Source organism: Aptenodytes patagonicus, chromosome 5 (assembly GCF_965638725.1).
Source record: "Aptenodytes patagonicus chromosome 5, bAptPat1.pri.cur, whole genome shotgun sequence".
Taxonomy (NCBI): Eukaryota; Metazoa; Chordata; class Aves; order Sphenisciformes; family Spheniscidae; genus Aptenodytes; species Aptenodytes patagonicus.
In genome coordinates, this window is record NC_134953.1 from 59,020,703 (window position 1) to 59,041,169 (window position 20,467).

Sequence of the window (20,467 nt, forward strand, 5' to 3'; positions counted from 1 at the left end):
GCCACTTGGCTGGCTTTGACTCCAGTTCATATTGAAGTTCTAGCATGTCCAGCACGGCAGCACTCAGCGGCGGTGTGACTTCATTCAGGCTGCGATAGTCTACTGTTAGTCTCCACTCTCCATTAGACTTTTGCACTGGCCATATGGGACTGTTACAGGGTGAGCAAGTCTTGCAGATCACTCCTTGGCTCTCCAGTCAACGAATCAGCTTATGGATGGGAGTCAGGGAGTCTCGGTTGGTGAGATATTGCTGCCAGTGCACCGTTGTGGTAGCGATTGGTACCTGTTGTTCTTCGACCCTCAGCAACCCCACAACAGAAGGGTCCTCCAAGAGACCAGGCAAGGTGGACAGCTGTTTAATTTCCTCTGTCTCCCAGGCAGCTATACCAAAAGCCCACAGGTACCCTTTTGGGTCCTTGAAATACCCTCTCCTGAGGTAGTCTATGCCAAGGATGCGCAGAGCCTCTGGGCCAGTCACAATGGGGTGCTTCTGCCACTCATTCCCAGTTAGGCTCACTTCAGCCTCCAATACAGATAGCTATTGGGATCCCACCGTCACTCCAGAAATACAGATGGGTTCTGCCCCTTTATAGCTTGATGATGTTAGGGTACACTGTGCACCGGTGTCTACTAGAGCCTTATACTCCCATGCCAGGCCATCGAATCCACACAGTCCAGTAAACCCGGTTGTCTCTTTCCTCCACCTGGCTGGAGGCAGGGCCCCTCTAGTCCTGGTCATAGTATTTGTTACTCACTTCTTGTAAATGCAAATCAGAAGTCCCTTTATTAAGATCGGAAGTAAAATCAGCCCTTCTACTCTGTCTGGGGAACTGCTCACTGGAAACTGGAGCAGCAGTTTTCCTGGAAGAACCCCCTTTTGTGATTGTTTTTCCTTGCAACTCACGTACCCGTGCCTCTAGGGTCAAGGTAGATTTTCCATACCACTTCCTCATCTCCTCTCCGTGGTCATGCAGGTAAAACCACAGGGTGGCCTATGGTGTGTACCCTCTATATCCTCTCTCTTGAGCAGAGGGACACTTACTCCTAATGGCTGAGACACTGGTCCGTACAGGTGGGGAGTAGGGCATATCCCTTTTGAATCACTGGAACTCCTGGGACAGTTTCTCCACAGCCGAGATGCAGGCCCGTAGGGAGGAAGAGAGACTTTCTTTATATTGCTGGAGTTGGCCAGCCAATTCATCGACCGTTTGTTCCTCTCCGTCTTTCCAGGTCATTACTGCCAGTGAATTGACATACGACGATGGTGCGCTCCATACAAACTTCCACCACATGGGTCCTGTGCACCTGACTTCATCTGGATCTTTGGATAACTGCTCATTGTCCAGGTCATCATAAATCACCTCCAGCACAGCTGGATATCCCTCAGGTACTGGATACCCCTCTCCATGGTGGTCCACTTGCCTGGGTGACATATAACATCTTCCTTGAAGGGATACCTTTCCTTCACGCCTGACAGGAGTCGCCTCCAGAGGCTGAGAGCTTGTGCCCCTTTTCCAATTGCTTTGTCAATGCCTCCTTCCCTAGAAAGGGATTCCAGCTGCTTGCCTTCCCTACCCTCTAATTCCAGGCTACTGGCTCTGTTATCCCAGCATTGGAGCAGCCAGGTGACAACGTGCTCGCCTGGATGATGACTGAAATCTTTTTGCGTATCTCGCAGCTCACTCGGGGATAGGGATCGGGTGGTTACCATCTCATTTATGGGTTCTGCCTCTTCCTCCTCCTGTTCTCATGTTGGCCCTGGTTCATCTTCATCCTTTACACAAGAAAATCATCTTGTTTAGTATTGGGGTGACTGATACTGGCATGGGTTGGTTCTCTGGTTCAGCTGCAGTGCCTGTCGTGGGGGTTGGAGTAGCTGCAGTGCCTGTTGCCGGGGTTGATCTCTGGATGGTATTCTTAAATAATTGTTTAACCTTAAACAAGACCTGAACCACATTCAGGAGACATAGCAATAGGAACATGCTGGTTTGAACATCCCAAGGATATTCAAAATTCTCAAGAGCTGTTGTAACTAGCCTGAAAGAGAAAGGGAAGGTGAAGGAGCGGGGGGAAGTGTCCCCCCCGCCTCCCACATAGATTGGTTCCCCGAGGAGAAAAGGTAAAGAGTGTTATTATTAATAGTTTCTGAAAGGTGGCTCCCAACGTACAGAGATGATGGCAATGCCGAGTACAAGTACCAGATTAGTCTCACGACCAATAATTTTATCATATCAGAAACCAGTGTTACACAGTGCAGCAAAATGACATCCTTGATCCAGCTCCCAGAGGTGAAGGACAGCGCAACAGGGAACATATACAGCAAGTAAGGTGTTAGATAACACAACTTTGAGAGCAAGCACGACAACTTTGAGAGTAAATTAATCAACATTGTGACCAGCGACTATTAAACCAATATGATGAATGCTTATAACAAATTTGCCTTAACACGCTCTGGTCAGATCTGTCGTTATCTCACCACGTTGGGCGCCAAAAGGACTGTTGTGGTTTAACCTGGCAGGCGGCTAAACACCACGCAGCTCTTTGCTCACTCCCCCCCTGCCAGTGGGATGGGGGAGAGAATCGGGGGGGGGGGGGAAATAAAATTCGTGGGTTGAGATAAAGACAGTTTAATAGGACAGAAAAGGAAGGGAAATTAATAATAATGATGATGATGATAAAAGAGTATACAAAATAAGTGATAGTGATGCACAATGCAATTGCTCACCACCCGCCGACCGATGCCCAGCCAGTCCCTGAGCAGCGGTCACCGCCCCCCTGGCCAACTCCCCCAGTTTATATACTGAGCATGACATCACATGGTATGGAATATCCCTTTGGCCAGTTTGGGTCAGCTGTCCTGGCTGTGTCCCCTCCCAGCTTCTCGCTGGCAGGGCATGAGAAGCTGGAAAGTCCTTGACTGGTGTAAGCACTACTTAGCAACAACTGAAACATCGGTGTGTTATCAACATTATTCTCATCCTAAATCCAAAACACAGCACTGTACCAGCTACTAGGAAGAAAATTAACTCTATCCCAGCTGAAACCAGGGCAAGGTCCCTTCCCACCTCAGCCATTCTGTGACATGGGAGTTGTGGTTTAATAAAATTAACACCTCGATATGTCCATTTTTAATTTAATTCTGTAGTTGCATTTATTGCCAGATTAAATTTGTGTGTTTCAGGCCTCTCAAAAAAATAAGCAAATGATAATAACTAGCAAGGAATGGCTTGTTATTGGAATATCTGGTATGCTTATTCTGTTTCCCTTGCCGCATCTGTTTGCTCTCTTGTTACAGTAAACAGAAAAGAATCTACAAGATTTAAAAATGGTGGTTTTGGCTTCTGTAATTCTCAATTAAGCTTTTGTCATTCCTAGCTAAAATGACAGGGTGGCTCTTTCAGAGTTTTTGTTAAAATTATTTTTCAGGAGTCTAGGTTAAGTATATGATGATCACTAACAAAAACAAAGTTTAAAGCAGCCTAAATGAAGTCCTTTGCCCTGATTTCAGTGACTTCTGGTCACAGTCCATTAGTGCTCAGAATTTCTTGCGGGGAAAAAAAAAAAAGTGGTCTACTATTTCTGTTGTGTTTAAAACAAGTCAAGTCTTCTATTACCATCAAAGAATATAAAGCAGTTTTTCTGACTCTCTCTTGAATCTCTAGGTGTACTTTGGCTTCCTTGTTACGATTGGTAAGGAAATAGTGGCATGCAGATTTCTTTCTCTTTGTGGATGTTAGGAATTGAATTCTGCTCATGGTGATTTTGTGGAAAAGGCTTGTGGCCATTTTGCTTAAATTCAGGTGAATTTGTTCATGAGAATGTTTTCTGCATGTCTTGTTCCACTACACTTTCAGATTTTCAAAAGAGGTGAAGAGATTCAATTGTACACTGAACACTGGAGGGGGGGGGGGGGGGAAGGCTATGGGTTCTTGTTGGAAGCCAGTGGATACTGAGAGTCAGCTTTCCGGTGGCTTGGTAAGAAAACAGAAAATGAGAACTTTGAGGTTCTCATAACTGTAGGTGTTGTGCATTTGAAAAAAAAAAAAAAATTGTGCATGAGTGCTTTTGACAAGCATTATTGAGAACCTCTTTTTCTGCTCAAGAGCCTGTGGTTTGAGAGGAACGGCATGGTGTGGAACAGGCATGGTGTGGAACAGGCATGGTGTGAACATCCTCATTCCATGTGGGTGAAGATCCTGCCAGAGCAGAAGCTATTAAATGTATCTGCAAAGATGATCTCCCATCCCGAGTGCTGGCATAAGACGCATTTTGGAGTGGAAAGGAGACATTGTGGGGGGCGCTGAAATCCCCTCTTTCCCCTGACGCTTTATGTCTCAGAAGCCTGCAAGGATGGAGTACTGCTGTTGGTTTATCAACTGGGTTTGAGTGTGATCTGTGTAATCCTCGGGACACTCAAGAAATGGTGCCAGGAACCCCCAGCACAGAGTTCAGGGAGATACAAAGGTGGTGTTCACTGAGTGGGTTGTGGGGTATTGTGTTGTTAGTCATTGTGATGCACAGACATGGAAATGTTAAGTTCTGCACTGCTGACTTGTTGAATGTCTATAGACTGACAGCACACTGGGTTTTTTTGAATTTATTTCCCCTTAAGAATGAGGGAAATAATTTTTTTTTTTCTATTTGCATAGAAAGACTGTGTCTAGAATGGTATAGAGAAATGTAGTAGACTGTTTTTAACTGCAGGTAACCTTGCAGATTAAAGATAGCCACTGCATATGCACAGAAGTCACATAAGAAGAAACTTTGGCTCTGTAATTTCTGGTTAAGTACAATTTATGTGCATTTAGCCATTTGAGAAAATGAACTGATTTTACTTCGCAATATAGAAGCAAACACCAAGGCAGAAATGCAGCTGGGTTACAGCCAGATTTCTGGGTTGTAAGACACAGGGAAAGATTTTGGTTAGTTGTTTAAAAATGGGGTATTTCCTCTCTGTGAAGTTTATATGATAATTCTCAGATTGCTTAAGAAAACTGCTGGAGGGGTGATACATCCAAGTTACTATAGGAATTACAGATATCTTTTTCAAAAAAAAAAAGTTTGTAGAGATCACTTGTAACTAATTTCTGTGAGTTTTCTCTGAAGTCACTAGTTAACCTTTCAATACAGAGATCTGCTTAATGTAACTAATATTTGTTTAATGTTTACTAAAATACTCTGTCCCTTTAAAAGAAATCTTTCCAGATTTTAGAACAGTGTGTTAGGTTACAAATCAATAATTTTTTTGACTGGTCTTCAACTAGATTCTGAAACTAGTCAAGCATTATGATTCTTTTAATGTGTTGATGCATTTTAAGTTTGAGTCGATTCTTCATGGGATAACAGCCTTCTGGCAATTACAGTGTCTTAGAGCAGTGGTTTGGAGTGAAGCTTTGCATCCCCTAAAATCCATGGGGATTCTGTAAATGATGAGGAATGCCTGATGTGGTATGGCTAGTTTTTGTAGAGGCTGAACAGTTTAAGACTGGGGATATTTGTATGTTAGGATAAACCAACAACATAATGAATTTGAAAGAGGTTTTGTTGTTAAGATTCCTACGTGTTAACTTGCAATTAAATTTCTAAGTTGCTTTTAAGGACAGAAAAAAGGAAGTACTTTTATGGTTAAGAGTATTTAGTGCTAAGGCTTAAGTAGCCATCTTAGACTGCTGAGCTAACAGGCTGTGTACTCGGTAGTTAGTGTACGCATGGTGCACGTTCTGGTTTTATTTTTCATTATTTTCTACAGAAGTGCATGTGCTTTAACACACAGATTTGCTCCCTAAAGCTTTTTTTTCCTCTAAGTATTATTTGTAGGAAGTATTGCCCGCTACGGTTAAATATTTATTGCCCAGAATAGCTGCACTGTGGTATTTGCGAATTGTCTGGCTGCAGACCTGGAGCAAAGCATGAAAAGTTCCTCAGACTTGCCTCTCTCGTCTCTTCTTTTTTTCCTCAGTCTTTCCTCATTTCCTGGTAATGGGGTTTCATGGGAGGACATCTCTGGTAGACCTTCCTTTTCAGCTGTATTCACTCTTCTGTGTTTTCTCATTCATAGAGGTATGAAAAGGAGTACATGGTGTGTGAAGCTACTCTCTCTGTTTAGTTGAAATTAGAACCGAGTCTTTGCAGCAAATAACTGATTTTAAATTTACCCTCCCCCCCCCCCCCCCCCAAATTCAGGAGATTTTGTGTCTCATGGTCTCTTAGACGCAAAATATGTTGTTAGTTCTGCTATCAAGTTTGAAAGGGGAAATACGAAACCCCAGTTCTAGAGCACAGTTCCTGTTTTTCTGATTTGACAGTTTGAGCTCGGACTTTATTACTGCTAGATTTCGTCAGTTTTGGAAGCAGGCAAATGCTGTTTGATAATTAAGCAAATGGGTCAGTCTGGGCATAACATTTATCTGTCCTCTCTTTTTTCTGAGTTATGCTGAAAACACCCCCCAAACTAGCCATATTATTCTTTTCCTGGCAAAGAGCAGCAGAAAGTGATAATTTTTAAGGCTAGTACAACATAATATAGAGAAAAAGTTACTATGAATAATTCATGCATAAGGTGCCTAATAGAGTAGTGCAAATATAGCACTAAAGAACTTGGGACTTCCCGAAAATATCAAGTATTTTTCTTAAAGGTTTCAGGTTAGTGATTCTCTTCCTGCATTTTCTTTTCCCTTGATGTCCAAAAAAGCCACTCAACCCCAAAAGAAACATACCATTGTTATTTTGTCAATGAGAAGTGAAGATGTAATAAAAACTTGACATTACTTCTGAAGGATATGTGTGCTGATTAACTATATGATGTTGTTTTGCTACCACTGGCCTCTCTCTCTTCTTCCCTTTGTAATTTTCTTTATGATCTCTTTTAAGGCATGAGTGTCAAAATTAAGTTATTTGGGTCAGGGGATATTACTGCAAATCTGGCAGAGACTTTGGTATATATGATTTTTAAGCACATAACTAGTTCTGGAGGAGAACTTATTATATAAAATGTCCAGGATCACATATTGCCACCTATAGTGTATATGTAGTACTAAACAGTTTTTAATTGGTATCTGATTAGCTTGACTAGTCTTGATTAAATTGTACATCTGTTATGAAGGTTTTGTTAATGGCTTTTCCGTTCTGTGATGTTTTGATCGTAAATGTACAGTGGAAGTATAAAAGTTACGAAGTTAACTATGTGGAAATTCCCTATGTGTGACCACTAGTTCCTGTAAACTCCAGTAAATAAGACTATGACTTGCTTTAGAAGGGTTTTTCTTTGATTTTTTTGGGTGGTTTGAACAAAGAACAGCAGAGATACTGCATTCAGAAAGCCTGTCTACAAGACATGCGGATTTCTAGGAGGATGATCTTGTTGGAGGGCGACTCAGTAACTCGGCGTGGCTGCAGCTAGGAGGAGAGAGGGTAAGGAAGTGTTTTCTGAAGTGAGATGCTTGGTGATTGCCTGTCGAACTTTTTGAGAGTAATTTAAGCATGACAACTCCTTAATTTCTAGTCCTTTTTACTGTTGGCTTTCAGTCCTTTTGTAGCGTAATCCTGTGAATCATTTACTTAAAAATGATCATTGAAGGTTGAAAGAATGTGTAGAAAATTCTGATAACACTTTAGTGGTATTGACACACACGACCTGTCTGTCCTGGAGGTCCCCGAGATCAGCAGTGGTGGTGTCCTGTGTGTAAAGTAAGAGGTGTTACAGCCAGCACTGGGAAAGTAGATACGGCAGGAGGTACTTGGGGTGAGTCATACACGTTTGAGTCAGTGCTAAAAGCAATTGAACAAGAGTGTCCCTGCCTAGCTATTTTTAATATTTGCTTACTCACATTTACTGTACTAAGCTCTTTACAGGAAAGATAGTTAAAAGCTCTAGTAAGGTCTTAAAGCCACTTTCCATGGCAACAGCTTATTTTATTGGAGTGATGTCTTCAGTCCTGCCTTGTCCGAGATTTTTAGGTCTTAGCATAATTCTTGTTCTGCTTGATGCTTCCAGAAGGTACTGCAGCCCAGTATTCACAGCATCGCATCTAGACATACACGGATAAATTGGCATCAAGGCTGGACCTTACAACCAGATCAGTAGAGGCACAGCTGAAGTGGCAAGGAGGGGTGGTGATGAATAGCTTGGTAGTACCTAGAGGTGCTTTTCTACCTCACAAGGTGGAAGTCTGTTTCATACGGGACATGATTTAATGTATTAAGAAAATATTCCTAGGTTTTAGCCACAATGAATATACAAGTCACAGCTTTTCTGTTGTAAAACCCTGCTTGCAATTTATATAATCCTTAGGGTGCCGTCCTTCCCAGGATAGCAGTGTGTTCAGCTTGTGGAGCTCTGATGACTGGTAATGTGCAGCCCTGATACCCTTCCTTACAGATGTAGATACTCTCTTCTTTACAGATGCTGACAGCTGTATTTGCAAGAGGAAGAAGTTTAGGAGGTTGCTTGGGGTGTGCATGTGTGTCATGGAGTTCAGCAGTGGCTTCCTGTTTACTGCTGCTGAGTGAGGATTTGGGCTTGGGCCAGAGAAGGTGCAAGAGTGTGGCTTGTGGATTCGCTGTTACACAGGTCTGCCCCTGCCTCTCCCCCACCCTCCCCATCACTTGGCAAGGTGTTGCAGCAACCATAGGTTGGGGTGTTTGCTGCGGAGCAGCGGTGGAACCAATATGCTGGCTGGAAGTCGCTTTCTTTTCTTGCTGCTGAAAACGTTTCCCGGTGCGCAGCCAAGGTCCTTGAGCTTCGTGTTAGCACTGTAGCTGGGGAGGGAGGTTGGGGTCACAGTTCCTCAGATCAGAGACTCTTTGGTTGAGCGTGGATAAACTGGGCCTGCTCGAGCTGTTGAAGCTGAGATAACGTTTATCAGTCTCTTGGGAAGGGTGACCTGTGGCATGTACAGCTAATATCTTGGGACTCATCAGTGGGGGGGAGCAAAGCAAGGCATGATAGTTTGTTGGTGTTGAGTCACAGCAGCAGTGTAATGGTCCTGCATCCAAAGCTGCTGTTGTGAGAGAGGCATCAGAAGAGAGGGAGGCAGAACTGTAGCTAAGCAATGTCTGCTGCTATGTGCTTCTAGAGAGTGGAAATAAAATTATACCTGGACTGAAAAGTGAATTGGCCATAAACTTCTATGAAACTGCTCTTGTCCAAAACTGGAAATTGAGAAACTGTGAGCTACTATAAATTTTTATAATATAAAAACACTAGTGGGAATGCAGATAGCCGCCTGAAAATGTAAAAGTTTATATTCCTCCCGTAATTTTTGACTTTGGACAGACCTTACAATTGTGCTTTGAAGAATACCAGTCGGTGTTCTGAAATATAAAGTATATTTTACTCAGACTTCTTTTTTTCAGCTTTCATACATTGTATAAGACACATAGGAGGATGATTTTGTTGTCAAAGGGAAGACCACCAAGTTACCAGGCAGCAACTGCAGAAATAGGACGAGCAAATGTTCTTTAAAAAGAGAAATCAGTGAACTGTAAATAAACATGAGATGATTCAGCCCTACCAGAATTTTGTAGAAGAGTTAAACTGGATTGGTAAACCAGAAGAGGCGTAAGGCTTTCTAGGCAGAAAAGTACTTAGACTGACAGGTTGAAATTGTACGGGGTGAGATCCTGTGCCTTGCCGCAACTCTGTGTCAAATGCTAAGTGTAGTCTGTCTGGGTATGGATGAGTGTAAAGGCCAGCTTTAGTCATTCTGGGACGAAACCATCAGTGACAGGATAATTGTGCAATCTGCAGTACAAACTCTCAAATCTGTAACCCAAACAGGACTCCCTAAGAAAAGAAAAACAAAGTCCCGCTGCTCACCATTGTACACTAAAGCTACTGACATGTCTTACCACCTTTGAGCCACTGTTGGCACAACTCTCAGAGGTAAACATGTAAAACTTACTCCTGTTTACCTGGTTAGTTAAAAGTAGTGTATGTATTTGTCCAAGAGAATGAATTGAGTGTAAATATTTAGTTTGCTTGACAGGGCGATATTGAGATATAGCTGTTACCTGTACTGCTCGTTTGTGGGAGAAGAGGTGTAACTGCGCTCGGCTTTTTGAAGAGAAAAGATGAGTGCGTACCCCATTGCTTTTCAGGCAGAGACTAAAAATAAACCAGTTTCAAATTTTATCACTGTGATCCTTTTTCTCTAAAGGTCGTTTTATACACCATTCTCTGTACTCTTCTGTTTTCCATGCACTTGCAGCCACCCCTGGCTGGCCTTTGGGACGCGTGAAATGAAGCATGACAGTGGTGGTAAGAGCCTTACTTGGTGGTAAGGCTGCAGCGTGTAGCACAGCAGTCCTTGCAGGGACCTTGTGGATGAGCTGGCCTGCTGCATGCCCTGAGAAGCTCTGGCCTTGGTGAAGTGGTGAGGAGAGCAGAAAGTAAGTCCATAAAATGGACTGAATGGACTTAGAAGAGGTACTTCAGTGTTGTGTCATTTTGCTTCAGACAAGCCCATTAACTTGGCTGCAACAAGAGTTGCAGTTCCTTCCTCTGACTAACAGGGGTAAATGTGTTTACAGCTAACCATTAATACAGGTGTACTCTTTATTAGTCAATAATAAAAAGTAATTGCTATGTGTATTTATCCCAACAGACGGGCAATAAAGAACTGTATTTCCCACTCTTATTAAAAATTATGTCTCAACGGCAGTAAATCTTTCTCATCTCTAGTCATACACATACTTTGAAAAATACACACAGGTATGAGCATGCCAGTGGATACATACTGCACCGTTGAGAAGGAGTTGCTTAAATTTAAAAGTTAAAAAATACAATTATCTTCAAATAGCAATGTCAGAAGTTGACTTTGGTTTTCCTTTCTGAGGACTGATCTTCCTTCTAATCTCTGTCATGCTGGTGGGAGCTAGTAGGAAATGACATTTAAATGCATTTAATGGAGTGGTGCAGTGTGAGAAAGCAGTCATCAGGCTGCCGACATGGTGCTGCCTTGGCCCCCACTGCCATCTCCTGAAGGCCCATCCCTGGTGCAACCCCTTGAATGTGGTTCAGTGAGATATCACTTGAGCCAAAGAGGAACCCACGAAGGGGTGGGTAACTGAGCCAAATAGGCCTTGCTAGTTTGTTTCAGCATGTGTGGATAACAAAATACAGTGACTGGAAAATGGCATTAGGACTCGTTAGGTAAAATGACAGTGAACTATCTGCAGAGACCGTTCCTGTTCTGAAGCCCACCCACTCATGTATGCTGACCGCTACATCCAGCCTTTGCCTTTCAGAAGAGGTCTAAAAGCAAATGCAGCATTTGAGCCACTTAGTGGTCCTCGCAGTTTGATGAGCGGATCCTCTGTGAGCATGCAGCTGTCTTGTCCCAGCATACGGTTCCTGTCCACAGGCGTCACTTGTGGAGGCAGAGGTGGGACTGTTGGAGGCCTCTTCCTTGGATTAGCTGGTTTTTAACGTCAAGTGCTAAGCTAGTCACTCTCCTTTGGCTTTTCTAAACTTAGAACATTTTTTTCAATACACAGTGAACCATTGTAGTCCAATAACTTTCCATGGGAACTTTTTGGGTTGGAAAACTCTGTATTGTTCACTTTGCTTTGAATATGTCTCTTGTGCACCTACGTGGCTAAATCTAGATTTTTTTTTTTTGGTCATACTGTTTATTGGAACATTAATTAACCTGAATGCTTTCAGTTTTTAAGTAATAGCTCCTCCTTGCTACATCTACCACCATTAGAACATTTACCCTCAATTTGTCGACTGCTTTAGCACTAGTGAGCACATTAATAACATGTCTTATTTACAGACATGGTGACTGCCATTCCCTATATGAGAAGAGTGAAGCACAGTGTCTGAGAAAGCAAAAGCTTCTTCAAAATATAATAGTTAATAGGTATAGTAAGACAAGGTTGAAATGTTACCTTGACTAACTGTCCTTCATTAGTTTCCCAGCAAATAGGCTTTAGTTGGAGGTCAGTGTATTTGATTTTCAAAGCTCTGGGTGGTATTGGCGTAGCTACTGTAGAGCTCATCTGTTTCTGTAAATTGGTCTCAGATGGCTGTGGCTTTCCATGGCAACACTTGCTAACTCTTTTGCAAGAGAACATCTGTGTATAAATTATCTCACAAGCACAAAAAATGATTCGTTGATATGAAGGAGCAGTTTCCCCGTAGACTGAGGTATTGGTCCAGAATGCTCCCGTGGCCTGCATGGTGTGTGATGGCGTGCAGTGGCAGGGGGTGGCCAGTGGATGGGCAGGGAAAGCTGGAGTTGCTCTGCTTACAATTATGGAGGAATGCTACACGTGGAACAAATCTGTTTTCAAATGTAGGTGATGGTTTCCACAACGTAGCAGAAATCATAATGCAGCTTGTATCTGGCAGACGAAGAGGTGATGCTGCTTTTCGGACCAGCACTTCTAGCTTTCTAGACCCGGAAGCACGGTCAGGAGTTGAGTGGGTTTTTTTGATGCTAGTAGGGTTTCACACTGTGGAGAAAGACCAGCTGGAGTCCTCTTGAGTCCTTCTCGGTGAAGGAATGCCATGTGAGTGCTAGCAGTTAGTTGGTATTGCCATATTCTTCCCTTATGCAGATACTGGGAGAAAGGAGGAGGAAAGAAAAACTGAAGCTAAGCTCTGTTTCTTCCTATTGCTGAGTTTCGCTCTGCTGGGTGGCAGGTTTTCCAGGAATTAGGTTCTGCCTGAAGGACAGAGGTGCCGCCTAAAAGTTCTTCATTGTTGGTGATGCATGTTTTTCTTTCTTGGTTTCAGTAGTATGTGCAGCATAGCCACATCCTGACCTGTGCAGTTAGGTTGAGCTAACTGAAAGAAAGGTGTGCTGCTGCTAGAGGACCTTGGCGAGGTCAGGTGAGGACAGGAGGAGGAAGAGGTTGGTGACTTTTGTTTGGTGGCTATATGGAAGGCTGTACCTCAAAGTTTTTTGCCGAATTGGATTAACTGGAGCCCTGTCAGTAGGACCAGAAGTGAACTGTGCTCAGATCTGGAATCCCATTGAAATTTTTCTCATTGCTCAATTCCTGTTTTGTTTTACCATGTGTGATGGCCTTTACAAATGTTTTTTGTTAAACATTTGTAACAAAACATGTTTTGTTACACTGTGACTTACGGGACCACACAGCTACAATTAGCACCTCCTCCGCTACCGGAGCACCTGCTGCTTTACAGAGATTTCTGCACTTCAAATCTCAGCTTTTTGCTTTGTTGCATTGGAACTATATATATAGTGCCTAACAGTAGGGGCTTTACTTGAGACACTATCTTTAACCCTGAGACTGTTTTTGTACCATCTGGCCATACCTTCTCCAACCAGAATTGCATGCAGTGTTCCAGTATTGGGGCTACCAGCATTACAGCAGGGTGATTTTAACTTAATAAAAAGCTGAGCAGAGAACACAGAGGTAGGAGACTTTGAAGATCAAATTGCTCTTGCTGTTGATAGCAAATCCCAAGTTTGTTATGAAATTGTATCGTTTTGCAACTATATTATAGAAAGAATGTTTGTTGGTTAGGGGATGACTGTGTTGGTGGTTTGCTCTGAACAGAAAGGCCAAGATAGCTGGTAAAGTTTTGTTTGCTTTTATTTATGACTTGTTTTAAATGGTGAGCCCTTAAGAGTGAACTTTAACAATATATTCTCACCGCATTAAAAAAAAAAACAAAGAAAAAGGCTAACCATCAAAAAACACTTACCAAAGTGCAAAGCCACCACAGGAAGCACACGACTACCAGAAATCTTCGTGAATAAAGCAATCTAGGGGATTCAAGTGTCTTGCAATATGCAGAGTAGATGTTGACCACATCGATAAAACTCTTTAAGGCCTTTATAAGTGATTTTAGTGCTTATGGCAACAAGTTAGTGACGCTTTTTTTTTAAACCAGGTAGAATGCAAAGAGATGCCAGTATTTCAGTTCATTCTTCTGAGGGCTGCTGTGAGGTTGTTCTTCACCATCAGTAATTGCTGCTCCTTGGGAGGTGCTGGGTTGCCAGCACTGCTTCTGGGCAGCTCAGCCCTTTTGCAGGATGATGCTGGGCAAGTTCCTCCTCTGGGGTAAAGAAATTTTGCTGTACCAAAACCTCTTCTCTCACCCGTTCCTTCTCTGAGACCAGGTGACCTCCGTGCATGTAGTGGCTGATGGTGGGGGAACACAGAGGTGTGCTATTGTGTAGGGGATGAGGAGGGAGTGTGGGTCTTGCTTGCAGTCCCTCTTTGCTGCCACCATCATAATGTGCAGCCTGTGCACTTAGTGCTGCCCAGCTCCGGGGAGGAGGAAGCAGGGGGTGGAGAGAACTGGGACAAGAGTCTCCATTTTGTGATATGATTTGAAAATGAAAAAAGGTTAAGAACATCTGTAGCTGCTCTCCAGGAAGTGGCTACAGGGCTGAACATGAGGGAAATGACCGTGTGTGGTTACTGTGCTGGGAGCTTTGCTAGAGTGGTCTGTGAACAGCTGGTGAGTCTCAGAGGAGGGGGAGCTTTGCAGTAGCTCTGTGGTCACCAAGAAGTCCCAGCCCCTTTGCATGTTTTACATACTCTTGAACTAGAAAGCTGTAGTGTGTGTGAAGTCCGCCTACTCAGGCTGTTGGTATTTGGAGGAACTATTACTTCTAATTGTACCTCTCGTGTTAGAGGCTGCAGAGTGGGACGTGGGAGACCCAGACTAGTTACTGATGCTGGCGCTGATTTCCTGGGTAAGTGGGCAAGTCATTTAATTTCTCCTTCTCCTCTAGTCATTTGTAGAAGAGACATGCTGATAGTGTTTCTTGTGCCATCTCACTAGTCTTGACTTTGCTAGGTATCAGTTGTTTGCTTGTTTTGGTTTGTTTCTTACTAAAGACATAATCGGAAATCCAGGTGCTGTCATAATAAATCTAAGCTTACTTTTTCCTTAAAAGCAACTAAAACGTAGGATTCCCTTGTTGAGGAGCACCAGTGGATCATGGAGATGGTCATTGTACCTGAAGGGATGTATCATCTCAGTATTATGCCAAAGGTGATGTAGTGGTTTTGCAACAGGAGGGTACAAATAGCCCTCTCCCAGCTACACTCTCAGCCTAAATAATTACCCAGCACAACAGTGTTGAGTTTGGAATGGTGCGGTGCCAGGATGGTACATCTAGGACCTGGGGTTCATCTTTTCTCCACATGCACAGACTGCTGAGCAGATGAAATCAGTTAAGTGAATAAGGTGGAGATGGGAGGGATTGTGGCTTATAAAATTCTTGGCTTGCAAAGAGAACTTGGAGGAGAACCTGTAGATGCATAGTGAGTCCCCAGACATCAGGTTTCTTCGTCAAACATTTCAGCATGGTGGCATCTCTGAGATTTTAAGGCTTGGGAGAGCAGGATGAAGCGACCTCTCTTGCTCCAGTCCGGTTAAAGAGGGGGGTTGTTCTGCAGTTACAGACCTTCATCTGGAAGACGTGGACAATGAAAATGCTTCATCTCCCTCCTACTTAGGAAAACTGCTGGTAACCCCTAAATATTCCGGGAGCAAAGGGAGCTTGAATTACTAGGATGTTTTGTTGAGGAGGAGGGTAGGTGTTGAAGCTTTGTAGAAGTCCTGGCACGTTGTTGGACACTGAATCCCCTTTGTGCTCCTAAATCACAGCACCATCCTGGCCAGATGGCTGCTCTTGCTGTGTACATCCATGGCACAGTGAGTTGTGTGACGATGTTAGCCTTCTGTAGTCTTTCAGTCGGCAGAGAAAGTTGCGTGTGTTGTAGTGGGTTTTTTTCCATTCTTTCTATGTTCGTTTCCTCCCCTGCCTCTCTGATGGATCTGTGCAACGACTACAGTGTGTTTTCCTCTTTTGGAAAAGGTAGAGCCATTCCCTGGGCTTCAGCACCTCCTCGTAGACCTAAGTGCTGTGCTGACTTCTGGCCTGGGCATACGACCAAAGACTCTTGAGTTGAAAGAGTTACCGTGCATTAGCGGAGCTGATGTTCATGACCCCGTGTTCACTCTCTGTCTGCCCCAGTTGTGAGGCACATTATATTAGCTTTCACTGAAGTTTTAGCTTTTAACTGGGGCACGAAGAGCACATGTGTAGTCTTGCCATGTCCAGTTCTAGTGACCTGACGAGGATCACTTGCCAGGTAAGCTGAGAAGGAACAAGCTTTGTACACCCTTAACACTTTCTCTTCCAAGAAAACGTGGATTTGGAGGTCTTTGCCGCACTGACTGATTTTCCTGAAAGTTTTTCCATGCATGTGAACTGAACTTCAGGAAACCCCTTAAATCAGTGCAGTGCCACCAGGAAGAGGCCGCGTTTCCTGAAGATCTGCTTCATTGCTGGGAAGATGACGTGGCTCTTTGCCAGAGAACTTCCATCACATCTGAAAGGTGCAAACTGCTAGCTGCATGCCAGCTCAGGCATGGAGAGGGGATGTAGGTGAGCGGCGTGGAGGAGAACATAAAGGAAGGAAAAGGATCATTAATGCTGTGTCCCAAGCAGGAATAAAAACAGATTGTCCTTGTAAATCTCTTGCATCAGTCTTAGTAATAAAGCTCTTTTTTTAGATGGCTGGCTTGTGGGAAAAAAAATAAATGAACTTTCCTCCAGTTTGCAGGTAATAGGTTTTGGAATATTGGCTACATGGTAATTACATAAAAATCACGTCATTGTTTGGTAGGTTTCCATGACGGCTTGAAGCTTGATGGGTGAATATATTTGCCTCCAAGGAAATTTATACCGCTTTAGCTGAAAAGTGGTTAGTATTGACTATTCAAGGATATAGTAACAGATTGTAAACTTCTCAAGAATTGTATCATTTGAAGTTGTTATTATACCAGAAATTGTGGATGAGAAAGAATTAAGTACACGTTTATAGTTTAGAAGCAAGCTATAAAAATTGTCAGTCACTATTCCTTTCATAGAAGCCTAACCCGTATCCAAAGGAACATCAGATTAGGTAATACAGAGGAAAATGTGACTTTGTGTTTATGTGCGTGCTCATGCATCTGCAACAGCCATTACAGATGGGACAATAAAGGTGGTAAATTAACACGCAGTTTTCTGAGCAAGCTGAAAAACCTCTTCCCACATAGGTGACACGTCGCGAAATTCAGAGAAGTAGCTGAAATTGCGTTGGAAAAGCACAGGAAACGAGCACGGTTAGTTCTCATAGTGCAACAGTGAATTGAGTGGGTTCGTAAAGCGTTGGGTCTGGTCCAAAGCAGTCAGTAAGTGAACGCAACAGGAGTCTGCCTCCTCTGCTTTTTGGAGTTAGATTGCTAAAAATGGATATCTATAACACCTGTTAATATAAGCGTGCGAATAATGAAGGCTGGCTGACATACCCAATCATATGCACCCTCTTTTTTCAGTTCTTAAGAACTTTGCTGTGCGTTAACTATTTTTGCTGAAAATTTTTGTTATATGCGCTCTCAGCCCGATTTTTAAAACAAAGTTTTACAACATGGATCAGTCATATCACAGAATGAATACTACAGAAAAACCCCAGGGAAATTAGTAATTCTGGTTTTAGGGCAGAGGTAAACAGCATGTTGTGACATCACTCTGAATAATAGAGTAAAGTAAAATAAAATAAATACTGAATTGCGCATTCAGTGAAAGAGTCCCGTGGAAAAAAAAAATAGCATGTGATCACATACATAAAGGTGATGAAATATTGCATATGCACAGAAAGGACCCAAATACAGTTAAAAAGACAACCTCATTCTGCCCTGTAGCATTTGGGTTCTTGAATTTCCAAAAATAACATTTTAAAAGCCTTTTTTCTTCAGTGTGACTGGGAAGAATCATCCCCAGAAAAGAGCACCAATAGTAGTTATTATAGTTAATCTTAAATTATTAGTGAACAGGAGCTTTGAGAGTTGAGTTAGCGTAGTGAGCAGATCCACAGGTCAGAAGAAGACATGGGCACTGTGGGCAGCAGGGAGGTAGGTGCTGAACCTTTTGCTGTCCTCGGATTTACTTGGACAAGAGTTTTAGACCTGAACACCATCTGTGTATGGTGATGTTCTACTTCAATGAAAAGTTTTTACGCTTTTTCTTTCTAGTGAGCTTTAGTTAATCAAGGCTGATCTGACCTTTGCCTGCTGTGGTGGTGGTTGTGCCTTCCCAGGGCTGCTCTAGGAGCGTGGTTGGTCAGCAGTGCGATAGCCCCTTCAGTGATTTGGGATTTTAATGTGCTGCTTCATTGCTGTTTGCTATTGTATCGGTACTGTCGTTTGCTCTCGTCAAAATTTATGAAGTTAAGTAGAGCACCTCGTTTTATTTTAAATGAGTCTCTAATAGGCTATGCTAGATTAGATGCGTGTCCTGTGCTGTACGGGCTGTGACATGTTTCTTTACTAGAGTGTTGAAAAAATAATAATTGAGGACTTTTGGGCTGATACAAACTATGAATACTACAAAAATGCCATGCCCTGCACACTTAAGGAAAACCTATCTGTTACTTTCTTAGCATAAGCAATCATAAACATCCCCTGGCTCTGTCCCTGTCATGAAACCAGGAACTAAATTGGCTGAGAGGGAAAAAAAGAGGAAGGGCTTACAAATGGTGCTTCAAACCGAGTTCTAGTTTGGTCAGATTTTATCTGGGATTTTCCTCTCCTCATATTTTAGGGACTTTTGCCCCTGAAACAGACCTTCCATCTTCGCATTTGGCTTCCATGTTCTTTGTTTACAGTGGGAAGCGTGGAGGCCGCACGGGCAGTGGTGTAGCAAGGCTGGCATGGGGGGGTCAGCAGCACCGGCTGGAGTCTTGTTTCCCTGTCAGAACTCCCCAAAACGAGCAGGAATCAAAACTTGCATTTTAAATCTGAGCAGGTCTCAGTGCGCAGGATTGCCTCAGGTTAAGTGTGCATGTGCGCTGGGGGGTTTCTTCTCAAAACCTGTGTGGGTTTCGTGTTTTCCCTTTGCCCATTAAAATGTTTTATGAATGGAAAACAAAGGGTGCTGGGTCCGTGGGGTCCAGTGGGATGGGCAGCATGCGCAGGCAGCAGCTTTCAGGCAGCTGAGGGCATTTCTCCTGGCAGGCACAGCGGCTCTGCTTGCATCTCCTCCTTGTCACAGTGCCTCTCTTTTGGGAATTGCGGCAGCTCTGCCGGGAAAAATTTAAGTGTGTCCCGCTGAGAGCAAGAAAACTTGAGTTGGGGTAAAAAACCCACAAATCCCTTGTTTGCTCAGACGGGGAGCCTAAGCTATGTGGCATCTATAGCCTTGTTTGAGCTCAGGTGAGAAGAGTTTTCTCAAAAATGCCCAGTGGAGCTTGGAGCCAGTTTCTGTTGGTGTTTGACATCTTGAAGTATCTCCCAGCTGCCAGTTTTATCCTCTGTTTCCTTATTCAGGGGAAGATCTTCTTGTGTTTTGGGGTATTTTTCTCGAGGGGGGGCTCTCAGCAGGGCCAGGTGCAGATGTCCCAGCTTCACAGGAGGCTTCGGAGCCAGGCTGGCTTTCCTGGGCTCCTCCTTCCACAACAGCGGATTAGCTTCTTCCTTCTGGTTCAAGGAAGATTTGCAAATAGTTTCTAAAGTATTTGATTTATGCCCCTGCCTTTTCTTTCCTTGGTTTTTGAGGCATACAAAAGTTTAAAGGGATTATTTAACAAATAGCGTTGTACATTTGTTTTTTTTTCCTTAGAAATGCTGGGACAATTGCACTTGAACCACTCTGCTTTTACTAAGGAGATCTTGGCCGTGGCAAGTCATAGGCAGGAACTTGAGATTTTACTAAATATTATTCTCTTCCAAATATTTCATTAAGTCTTAATAGTTTAATAGCCAAACCAGAAACAAACTGATGTTGGACAACCCGCCTTCTAGAATTCCCTCTCGCTATTTTTTAAGTTTTCATCTTTCTGATGCCAAAATTTTGTGAGGGTCTCGGAGGGTGTGGGGGTATGAGGAAAAAAAAAATTTCTGTGGCCCCAGATTGGTTTGTTGACCTCGTCCAAAGAAATTAGATGTGAGTTTTGGCAATTGTGGGTGCATGGTTTTGGTTTTGTGCCTGTGTGCACCCAAAATCACTAATTTTGTGGTTGTAACTCTTTTGAGAAGGATGAATTGTTGTCCCCCTCTGCTGGTGGTGCATCGGGCTGGGGATTTGCTCACCCTGCCAGCCAGCTGAGTTACTCTGCAACTGAAATACAGAGTTTTAAGAAGGTGGCAGGTATGTGTGTATATATTGGTCAGGGGTTTAAATGACCAGAGAAACCCTTTACTTTGAGGAGTGCTCAGAAGGCTATAATGCATCAGCTTTCGAGGCATAGGGTTACCAAGCGGTATCTCTAGAAGAGCCATCCTACCATCCCCTAAATATTTTGCAGCATGCATCGCAAAAGACTGTTTCCACCTTGAGAAACAGAAATCGGGTGAAGAGAAAATGTGCTTTGAAAAAAGCAAATGCTGTCCTGTCAGTCAGACTACTCCCAGCAGAGACTGAGTTGCATCCCTGTCGTCCTACATTGTGTCCGCTGGAGTAGTGCTGCTCGAAGAGGATGGGTTAAG

The 20,467-nt window shown here is 43.3% G+C and overlaps 1 protein-coding gene across 3 annotated transcripts in view; it reads left to right on the forward strand.

The window, feature by feature from the left end:
* The window catches only part of JAK1 (Janus kinase 1), a 68,688-nt gene that overhangs the window by 13,651 nt on the left and 34,570 nt on the right, over positions 1-20,467 (forward strand). For 2 of the 3 annotated variants that reach the window (XM_076340000.1, XM_076340003.1), the window contains exon 2: positions 1,231-1,387. The exons of the other annotated variant lie outside the window; for it this stretch is intronic. The gene's annotated coding sequence lies outside the window, so the exon portion shown is untranslated. The remainder of the gene's footprint in view (positions 1-1,230; positions 1,388-20,467) is intronic. 3 annotated transcript variants of the gene reach the window in all.